The sequence below is a fragment of the Calidris pugnax genome, unplaced genomic scaffold, assembly GCF_001431845.1.
Source record: "Calidris pugnax isolate Ruff unplaced genomic scaffold, ASM143184v1 scaffold24, whole genome shotgun sequence".
Taxonomy (NCBI): Eukaryota; Metazoa; Chordata; class Aves; order Charadriiformes; family Scolopacidae; genus Calidris; species Calidris pugnax.
Window position 1 is genome coordinate 2,898,637 of NW_015090922.1, and position 10,041 is coordinate 2,908,677.

Sequence of the window (10,041 nt, forward strand, 5' to 3'; positions counted from 1 at the left end):
CAGCCACAAGCAGCCTATTTCTGAACAAAGACCAAATGCATACGGAAGGGTGGTCGCATTTCAGTCCATAATGAACGGGAAAAGTTAGGTGCCTGAACACCCTTTAAAAAAAAAAAGAAAAAAAAGTCCCAGCTCCCACTAAAATAAACACAAAACCTCAGAAGGCGACATAAAAATAATTCATTTTTACACAACGTTTTAAAACAAGGCTCAGAGGACACCGGCTGAGACGCACACGGAAGGCTGGTCACACTTCAGTCCATAACAAACGGGAAAAGTTAGTGTCTGAACACCCTTTAAAAAAAAAAAAAAAAGAAAAAAAAAGTCCCAGCTCCCACTAAAATAAACACAAAACCTCAGAAGGCGACATAAAAATAATTCATTTTTACACAACGTTTTAAAACAAGGCTCAGAGGACACCGGCTGAGAGGGCACCCACCACCGCCCGCACACCTCGGCCCCGGGGGGAGCTCCCCCTGCCCCGCTGAGGGGACGCCGGTGTCGGGGGTAAGGGCATCGGGGGTGAGGACACCGGGGGCCGCCCCACCGCCGCCGGGTTCCCCCCAGAAGCCCTACACCCAGGCCAGAGGTTCCCCCTCCCCGCCACAGCCGCCGCCGGAGCGGGGATGGCCACCGCCGCCTCCCCCGAGCCGCCGGCCCGACCTACTCCAGGGCTCAGGCTGCGGGGAGCCGCCTCCCTCACGGGGACGGGGTTGGGGGGCCCGGGTGGGGCCCCCAAGCCCTGAGGCGGAGGGGAGCCGGTCCTCACCTCACGACCGGAGGCGGGCGGGGGGGAAAGCCGCTGGCCCGCCCGGCGGCGCCTACCTGGCGGCTGCCGGCAGCAGAGCCCCGGAGGCGACTGCCCGTTGTTATGGCCCGGGTGGCGGCAGGAAGCGAGCAGCCCCCGCGGCGGCGGCGTCTCCACCGTGGCGCAGTTACCATGGGACGGACGCCCTCTCCCTCCGGAAGTCACCGCCGGGAGGGCGGGGAAGGGAAGGGAGGAGGTGGTGAGGGGGGAGAGAGCCGCCATCTTGAGCGCGGCGCCCGGCCCGGCCTCGACCTTCCGCCATCTTGAGTGTGGCGCCCAGGCGCCGCCCCCGTCCTCCCCCGGTGCCCAAGCGCCGAGAGCCTGTAGGGTTAGGTCGGGCCGGTGCTACGGGTGGAGGTTTTCTTAAAACTTTCCAAAGAACGACGGCTTAATACAGTTTTAAAAGCAGATCTAGGCTGAGGGAAATCCCTATCTAGGGTCGAAATTATTTTCTTCAGCCTAAGAACGTTACAATAAGGAAAAGCAAGTGAGCAAAATGCTACTTGCAAAAATTCTCCTTTTTTTTTTTTTTTTTTCTGAAGAAATTAAGTAAATAAAGCAAACCTGTCCCTCAGAGCAGCCACCCCGTGAGGTGAGGTGGTGGCAGTGGGTCCCGGGCACATGAGAAGATGGCGGAAAGGCCAGGGAGAGCCGTGAGGAGAGGGGCCCGGGCTCCTTCCTCAGCCTCACCCGCAGCTCCAGCTGCTCCCTCCCTCCCTCTTTGTTCTTCCCCAGTGCTCACTCAACATGCTTTTTATTAAAGGCTTATTAAAATCTTGACTTCTGACTCAGACCTCATCCTAAATGCCACCAGCATCTCCTGTATCAGCCCGAGTTTGTGCTTGGTCAAGGCAGAGGGGTAGGAACAGAGTGTGAAATGACAGAGCTAAAAACATCAAGCCCCACAGCGAGTCTGGCACTAGAGCTGCTCCCAAGGAGCACGACTGTGAACGGGAGAGAGAATATGAATTTTAGAGGAGATTTCTGTAAAGCAGTGTGAGCAAGTGGAACAGGAAAAACTCTATCCCCTCCGGCTGCAGAGGGGCCTTGCCACCAGGCCTAGTCGCTTAATATATTCTGATAATATCATATATTAATATGGTCTAATATAATCAGATATTCTAATATCTACTCTAATATTTAAAATCATTCTAATATCATATATAAATAATCACATCCTCAAACCTGGACAGCCACTTAATCTCTAATTGTGCTGATCTCTTCCATCAGCTCAAGCGACTGCTGAGTCACGTCATATAGTTTCTGTAATTCATGTCAAACCTTCCCTTTTTTTTTTTTTTTTTCAGAAAATATACCTGCGGGATATCATTTGTGCTACAGTGATCCTCCACCGAAATAACACCAACATCGAGAAATTCAAGTCCCTGTTTTCCCAGCCGCAGCTCCTGTCTTTCAGTGCCATCTAGTGCTCACGTGCGGAAGAGAGGCTGTAACTGAAGGAATTTCTCATCAGATCCTCAGATGTGCCGTTATTAACACATTTTGGAAACTGACAGATGACACTGACAGAAGGTATTTTTGTCAACTGATAAAATACATCTCTCTATAAAATTTAGAGATATATCTATTCATATTCTTATTTTATGGCATTAAATTCTGACACGGACGTCTCTAAAATCAATAGCACAAATCAAACATATATCTCAGTTATTTGCTTGTGACTACACTGTTCTCTGTAACTAATTAGATTGCTTCAGAAAATAGCGGAAAATAAAAAAAAAAAGTACTGAAATAACCTATCACCCTGCTTCGTTTTCAGCTCTCCCAAAAAGGAGCATCCATCCAGATCAGAACCCAATCAAAATTTTACTTGCAAAGTCAAACAGAAAAGCTTGGAATGACAGATCTTTCAATCCATCTACAAAAAGGACGGAGGTGTTTTTCGAAACAAGGAGGAGACAATAAATGAGGCATTATCCAGAGATCATCTGTCTTCAGTTTCTTATCTTTTCTCCCTTGAGGTCTTTCTTTACAATGACTTCTTATTCTCATCCATAGTCCATGATCAGCAGTTAAATAGTTCATAACCATTGAAACACCCTTGTCTGTCTTTTACTATTAACGCAAAAACTTACTTGAGACAAGTATGAGGGACCTATAAAATCTCCCCATATTTCTATGAAGAAAGCGTTTAGTGGCCAGTACAGATAATTCCCCCTTGAAGATCTCAGATTCTAAATTAAGATACAAATCCTGAGTAGCTAATACAATAAAAGGAGTATGAACACAGAATTTCATACAATAGTTTTGTGCATACTCAGATCCTTATATATATTTAACAAACCTTACCCTCCCTACCTGGTCATGAAAGAATTGGAAAGTCATTATTTTCTGAATTAGTCCATTTAAAAAGGAGACAAAGCAAGGTGCTCAGCTGCTTTCATTCCAGTGAAAATTTAATTTAATTAGAGCAATTTCAGATCCCACTTCTGGCAGCTGTGTTTATCACGCTTCCTTCAAAGGACAGGAATTAGCATTGACTGACATGAGCATCAAAGCTCATTGATTCACCCGCCCACATCCTGCCAGCCCTCCCAAGTTTGTCTGTTTATTTAGTGCTTTAATAACACCACAGTAAATAAGATTTCATTTCGGAGCACGCATGGTTTTTGTCAAAGCGTTTAGTGCAGACTTACAAGATCACGATAGAACCACTCTTTGCAGGTCTGATGAAAGAGCAGTTAGCTCTTCTACAGAAGAGATGTTTTAAGTACTTGGCAAGGACACAGACTAGAATCCAGAATCTCTTTTTCTTTCTGTTTTCTGGTCAACAACTAGAAAATACCTGTCTTTCAGCAGAGGGGAAAAGTGCTGGAAACAACACTACACTGCACCCTCAAGCCCTGGGGTGATAGAAGCCTCTGGGCTGTGGCCCCATGGGCTTCTTTAATTATCAGCAGCAGTTAGTGTGTAGTCCTAATTGCTCTTGGGTGACAAAATATGAGAAAATGATGCCGCAGAAAAATCTCCTTTTGGTGGCTTTCCACAAAGAGGCAAAGCAAACAACTCTATTTGACTTTCCAACAAGTGCAATCTAACTGAGCAGGTTCACAGCCAGTGCCGTACACCCAAGGATTCCCTCCATACCTCACCTTTACACTCAACTTGCCAACAGGGCTACTGTCAGGTAGGAACAAGCCCCCCAAGAGGGGCAACCTGCTGGCACCTGGGCAGGGTGGGAATGGAGCCACTGGTGTGCATCACTGGACAGAAACGGCCGGTCACAAGCCTCCTCTGGTGGGCTTTGCTTACTTAGGAAATCAGGAGAAAACCAGGAAGAGCAGCTCCGCCAGCAGAAGGACAGCGTGGGCATCTTCTGCCTTGCAGTGAAACATCAAAAATGATGGAAATGTTTGTTTCTTCCCAAAAGTTTATCGTGCTACGCACACAACAGCACTATTGGCAATGGCACTAGCTGAAAGAAAAAATCAGAGCCCTCACTTAATGACCTAATTCAGAATATGAACAAGGAACAGCATAGCTATAAATGATCTCTCCAGCAGGCATGTGATTCTGAAAACAATTCAGAATAAAAAAAACCCGAAAACAAATGAAGAAAAGAGATGAGAGAATGACTAACGGGACTAAATTCCAACTGCTTTGACCACAGCATTATGTTATCAAATCCTGGGACTTAATATGCAGCAGAATTATCATAAAACAACAATCCTGTGTAATGGCAATAATGTGAGTTTCAATATTTGATCCAGCAGTGCAGACAGGCCTGAGGAGTGAGCCGCCTTAGCTGGTACATTTATCGATGCTGAGCACGGGTTTATTCAGCAGGAGTTGAAAGGTGAAGAATCCAACTCTCCAATTCTGAAATTAGGAAGAAACGGAGATGCCAAGGAAATGAGACACTTGACAGCCTGTGAGAAAGCCATGGCAAATTCAGGGCTTTCAGCCACTTGCAGCACTTGTGATGCAGAAACGGGCTGAGCTCCCGGTTTTGCTTGGAGGTTGTGTCTCTTCCAGTCTCCCCGGTGAGACTCACGCAGGGTTTGTAGCGGCGATTTGCATGTAGATGAATGAAACATCTGCTCTCAGGGACTGTATTTCTGAAATTTGGGGTTCACTAGTTGAGAAAGAAAACAGATTTTGGGGGGGGATACTATTCTTGTAAAAAATTCCTCATGGTCTAAACCACTGCAATCAGCCTGACCTTTTTTTTTCTTTTTAAAAAGGAAAAATGGTTAGCACTCGCAACAGAGCAGCACTGATTTGCACTGTCAACTAACAACCCAGAGACTGGAGAATTTTGTTTATTCGGTTTAGCCAGCCAGAAACCACATGGGCCCACGTAAAACCAAATTTTTGACATGTTTTTTCTCAACTACCATGAAACTGTCAAGAAAATGCAGAATTTAGACAGTTACAGAGCAAGATGAATAGCATTTCATAGAATCATGGAATGGTTCGGGTTGGAAGGGACCTTAAAGACCATCCAGTTCCAACCCCCTGCCATGGGCAGGGACACCTCCCACCAGACCACGTTGCTCAAAGCCCTGTCCAACTTGGCCTTGAACATCTCCAGGGATGGGGCAGCCACAGCTTCTCTGGGCAACCTGTTTCAGTGTCTCACCACCCTCACAGGAAAGAATTTCTTCCTGAGATCTCAGCTAAATCTCCGCTCTTTCAGTTTAAAACCATTACCCCTCATTCTGTGGCTGCTCTCCCTGGTCAAGAGTCCCTCCCCTGCTTTCCCAGAGCCCCTTTAGGGACTAGAAGGGGCTCTAAGGTCTCCCCGGAGCCTTCTCTTCTCCAGGCTGAACACCCCCAATTCTCTCAGCCTGTCCTCACAGCAGAGGAGCTCCAGCCTTCGCAGCATCTCCATGGCCTCCTCTGGCCCTGCTCCAATAGGTCCATGATGTTGGGGGTCCCAGAGCTGGAAGCAGTGGTCAAGGTGGGGTCTCACCAGAGTGGAGTAGAGGGGTAAGAATCACCAGGCTCTGGGCATCTATTAATGGCATCAGACTGGTAGGAGTGGGATGGATTGAGGAGTAAAATAATGTTTTTTTTATTATTACTGGTAGGAGTGGGATGGATGGATTGAGGAGTAAAATAATGTTTTTTCTCTAGTCCCTGTTAAAATAATTCTTTGTTTGCTTCACTGGTGTAAATCACAGAAGAACTAGAGCGTTTCAGAGTCGTGAGATTTGACAGAGACAGTCACTGGTTCAGCTGTTCCTTTCCCTCTGACTATTTGTCCAGGATCTGAACATACAAGCTGGAGAGAAGATCCGTGTGTGGAAGGGACATAAGGCAATCCACCAAATTACTTTTTTTCCCAGCATGCTTATACTTTTTGAAAAGACTACTTCAAAGTGAACTTAGTTGCAAGAACGCTGCATGGCAGAGTTCAACATTAGGACACATGCTTTGGAGGTTTCTTCATTACATTTTTTCTTTAAATCTGCTACTTACGTTGAATAATGGAAAAGGGCCGGTATATACTGCGATCATTTTTCATTTTCCCCCTGTGACTCACTCCTCCTTATCAGCTGGAGAGAGAAGGACTTTGGAGCGGGTCGGGATTGTAGGGCAAGGAAAGCTGTTGTGTGTAGGACATGGTTATGAAGAGCTTGCAAGATGTGAATGAAACAGAAGGCTGAGGGGTGCAAAGGAAGAGAAGGACATCTGAACGGTGACGGAGTCAGGCACCACGGCAGCCTCTGCCCTGCAGCTCCCACACCATCCCTGTGTGGATCACGCTTGGTGGGTTCTGGTTTCCAACCTTTGGTAGGAGTGTTGATCATTGATCCTTGCTACAGATGTGCACAAGGGGAACACTATCCACAGGGTAGCATGCAAAACGTCCCGTGATGTTTCTAGCTGGATCCTTGCTGTCAGTTGGCTGCTGACAATCTCGACTCTTGTCTTGGTATGGTAAAAAATATGTTTGCAGAACGTTCAGATACTTATCTCATGCCACTCGTCAAGAACCCAGAGGAACAAGCCCCCATTCTGTACTACATTTCGATGCTGCAGAGGAGACACTGCACAGAAAGATGAAATACACTGGAAATAGACCATACTCTCCTGAATAACTATCCTGAGCATAAAGTCCTCTGGAAAAAACAGTGCACGACCCTAAAATTAAAGGCTTTCGTGCTGCATAAGGACAGAGAACTGAACTGAGATCCTATATAGCTAGTCAGACTTTTTTGCATAACTAATTTCACTGTTTAAAGTTGCTTTTTGATGTTTAACTGCAATGTAATAATTTTCACTTATAATTAACACATCATACAGTAATAAATATTAATTTAAGCATCTGCCATATTCCTGTATACGGAGAGTTGATGTTTATTTTTAAAAAAATCACTGGCAGCAAAAAGCATACTATATATGGAGAGTTGATGTTTATTTTAAAAAAATCACTGGCAGCAAAAAGCATGTTTAATGTGAGAGGATGGAATGGCAGCAAGTAGGGTCTGATTTTTCTTAGAAAAGCTGCTTTTCTGAGAAAGAGTAGATAGAGATTAGTTACCAATCTTTCACTGTCAGCACGGAGGGGCAGTATTTTCAGTAGTGAATGGGTTGATGCAATGGATATATCTGGAAATGTATTTTTGCAAGCAACTGAGAGTAGTGCGGAAAATAAGAATACAATTCAAAAGAATGTCTATAAGAGAAATATTCTGAAAAAAAAAACCAACCCAAACAACTCAGGATGTAAGGAAATAATTCCAGGGTTCTGCACTTAGACAAGACGGGAAACAGCTGCTTAGGTAGCAGATACACACTGCTCTGTCTTGGTGAGTTCCAGCTGGGGCTTCTGTTCTGTTTCGGACATGACAACATTTGAAAAGCATGTGGACAAATTAGAGAAAATCCAGAGGACAGCAATAAGAATGACTGAATATCTCAGGGACCGAGACTAAGGCACAAAGATGCAAAGGGAGGGTGGTGTTTAGTCTACAGAAGGAGTGCACAGTAACAGGCAAAGATCATGAAAGGCAAAAGGATAGTTTGTCACTAGGACAAGAGAGGGACTCGAAATGCAGACAGCACGACCTATGTGAAGTGAGGAGAACTCTATTAGTGAAAGGATTCAAAACCACTACGACGGATTAGAATTAATTGCTCTCTCTTGGGGCAAGAAGCCAGACAAAATGGTCCACCCTTAATGAGAATCATCCTATTCCGATTCTTCTGCCACACTGGTCTAACTGTGTCGGTAGCACAAAGTTTATAACATACCAAACACACTGCACCCTGGTTGTTACCGACCTGTGTGATAACCAGCTTTTGCTAGTATTTTCAAATTCCTCTTTTGTTCTCACTAAAGCTGTTTTAGATATCCAAAAGCAAAGAGAGCTCCTTTCTTGTAAAATGTGTCCTTTGGAAAAGAAAACAGGCTGATACCAGGCAATCTAGTCTGAATTATTTCATTGTTTGTATCATCTGACCAAAAAAATCCCTAAAACCCTTAAGTGTTTTAAATCTTGGTGATAATCCCTTGAGACAATGCCATCAAGTATTAAAAAAAGGAGAAAAAACCAGCACAGTACTAGCTTGGTTGCTCTAATAGTGATTGCATTCCAGTTAATCCATCCTTAAATTAAACTAATCAATCAGACAGAAAAAAAAAAAAAAAAAAAAGAAGAAACCTCAAGCTACTAAGAAATGAAGTATTTGCAATTCAAACTGCCCAAATCTGGAGATACAGCCTCGAGGAAAATGTGGACCAAAGTGCAGAAACAAGAAGAAAGCTTTACTTTTAAACATATAGACAAGCTTATCCATGAAGCTGCCCTAAATACTGGCCTGTACCATTCAGCCTGCAATATGAAGTGAGCTGCGGGTTCACAAAGTGGCCTGTTTTAATTGATCTCCTTACCCTGGCCAGATTTAGCTGACATATTCTTCACTTTAAGTAATCACAGCATGACCAGCAGATTTTGCTAGGATAAACAGCAAATGCAACAGCTATACAGGGATCTGAATTTGGGAAGATACACGTCTTGGAGAGACATCACCTGTATCCCATTCACCAGTTTGTCAAACCAAACCAGACCAAAAGGGCAAACCTGCATGTTTTCTCAGGAGAATTCCTAACTCTGTACCTGAGGTTTCTGGATGGAGGGTTCGCGTCAACTCCAGTTGTGTCATATCTAACGTGGCGACTGGAAGACTCACGTGGCTGTCTTGGTAAGTACCACACCTTTTATATTTTTTACTTTCTCTGTTTTCAGTGCTGATGTTTTGCTGCAGGGAGATTTGCTGTCATACTTGGTGACTACTTCTAAACATCCATGGCTGATCCTTCTGTTTGCTGCTGCACTCCTCTCCTGTAGGCACTCCCTGGATGCTGACTGTATCCCATCATTGGGATGCTGCATCCGTGGGGCATTTCTGTTGTGATTTAGAGAGGACTGTCATGGTTTAGCCCCACTGGCAGTTACGCTCCACGCAGCCACTCGCTCACTCCTCAGCCCTGTGGGATGGGAGAGAATGGGAAGGGTAAAAGCTGCTCACCTGGTCACAGGGCATGACAGGCTCCTAGACGTCACCACATAACTACAAAGCTGTCCGTGTATCCTGATGTAAAAGATGTAACTTGTTATTCCTCTTCCCATTTTGAAGATGCAATACCGCTCTGTGGCCATCTAGAAGGCCTGCTGCCTGTACTGACTTCATGCTGTTGACCAGAAACAACAAAACTGTAGGAAAACAGAAGCTCTGCTGACCCTTAGTGGCCATAACTCCACTACGGTGCTGTGGGATTGTCTTACAAATTCAAGAGTGCTGTTGTTATGCACTGTGTTTTATTTTTTTGGGGGGAAGGCGTTGACTAACTTGCTGAGGGCAAAATCTGGGGAAGTACTGCCAGCAGAGAAGAGGATCCGGGTATCACAGGGGAGAAGGTACCTGACTGTAAGATTTTATGGCATTTCCACAGAGCAAATGCAATCTTACATCTCAGGGCTATCAAAACTGACCCTGTAAACTGAAGACAAATCATTCTTTGGAAAAGATAGAATGATTGGAGGCATGAAGACTGAGTCCTGATAAGCTCAGCAGAAACCTCTGTGATGGGGAGCAGTTGGCTGGACAGAAGAAATCAGGATGGGGGCAGGACAAGGAAATTGTGATCATGAAACAGGAGTCAGCAACAACTATTCTGAGAACAGTCTCCAAATGTAACTACCTGCTTGGCTGGCTCCTTGGCTGAATGGACAAATCTGATGTCAGAGAAAAAAAACACC

The 10,041-nt window shown here is 45.1% G+C and overlaps 1 protein-coding gene across 2 annotated transcripts in view; it reads right to left on the minus strand.

Moving 5' to 3' along the window:
• The window catches only part of DISP1 (dispatched homolog 1 (Drosophila)), an 82,470-nt gene extending 81,526 nt beyond the window's left edge, over window positions 1-944 (minus strand). Inside the window, exon 1 of one of the 2 annotated variants that reach the window (XM_014950864.1) lies at window positions 826-944. The gene's annotated coding sequence lies outside the window, so the exon portion shown is untranslated. Of the gene's footprint in view, window positions 1-769 lie in introns of both variants that reach the window. The other variant, XM_014950866.1, reaches the window with a different exon arrangement.
• Window positions 945-10,041: the final 9,097 nt, after the last annotated feature.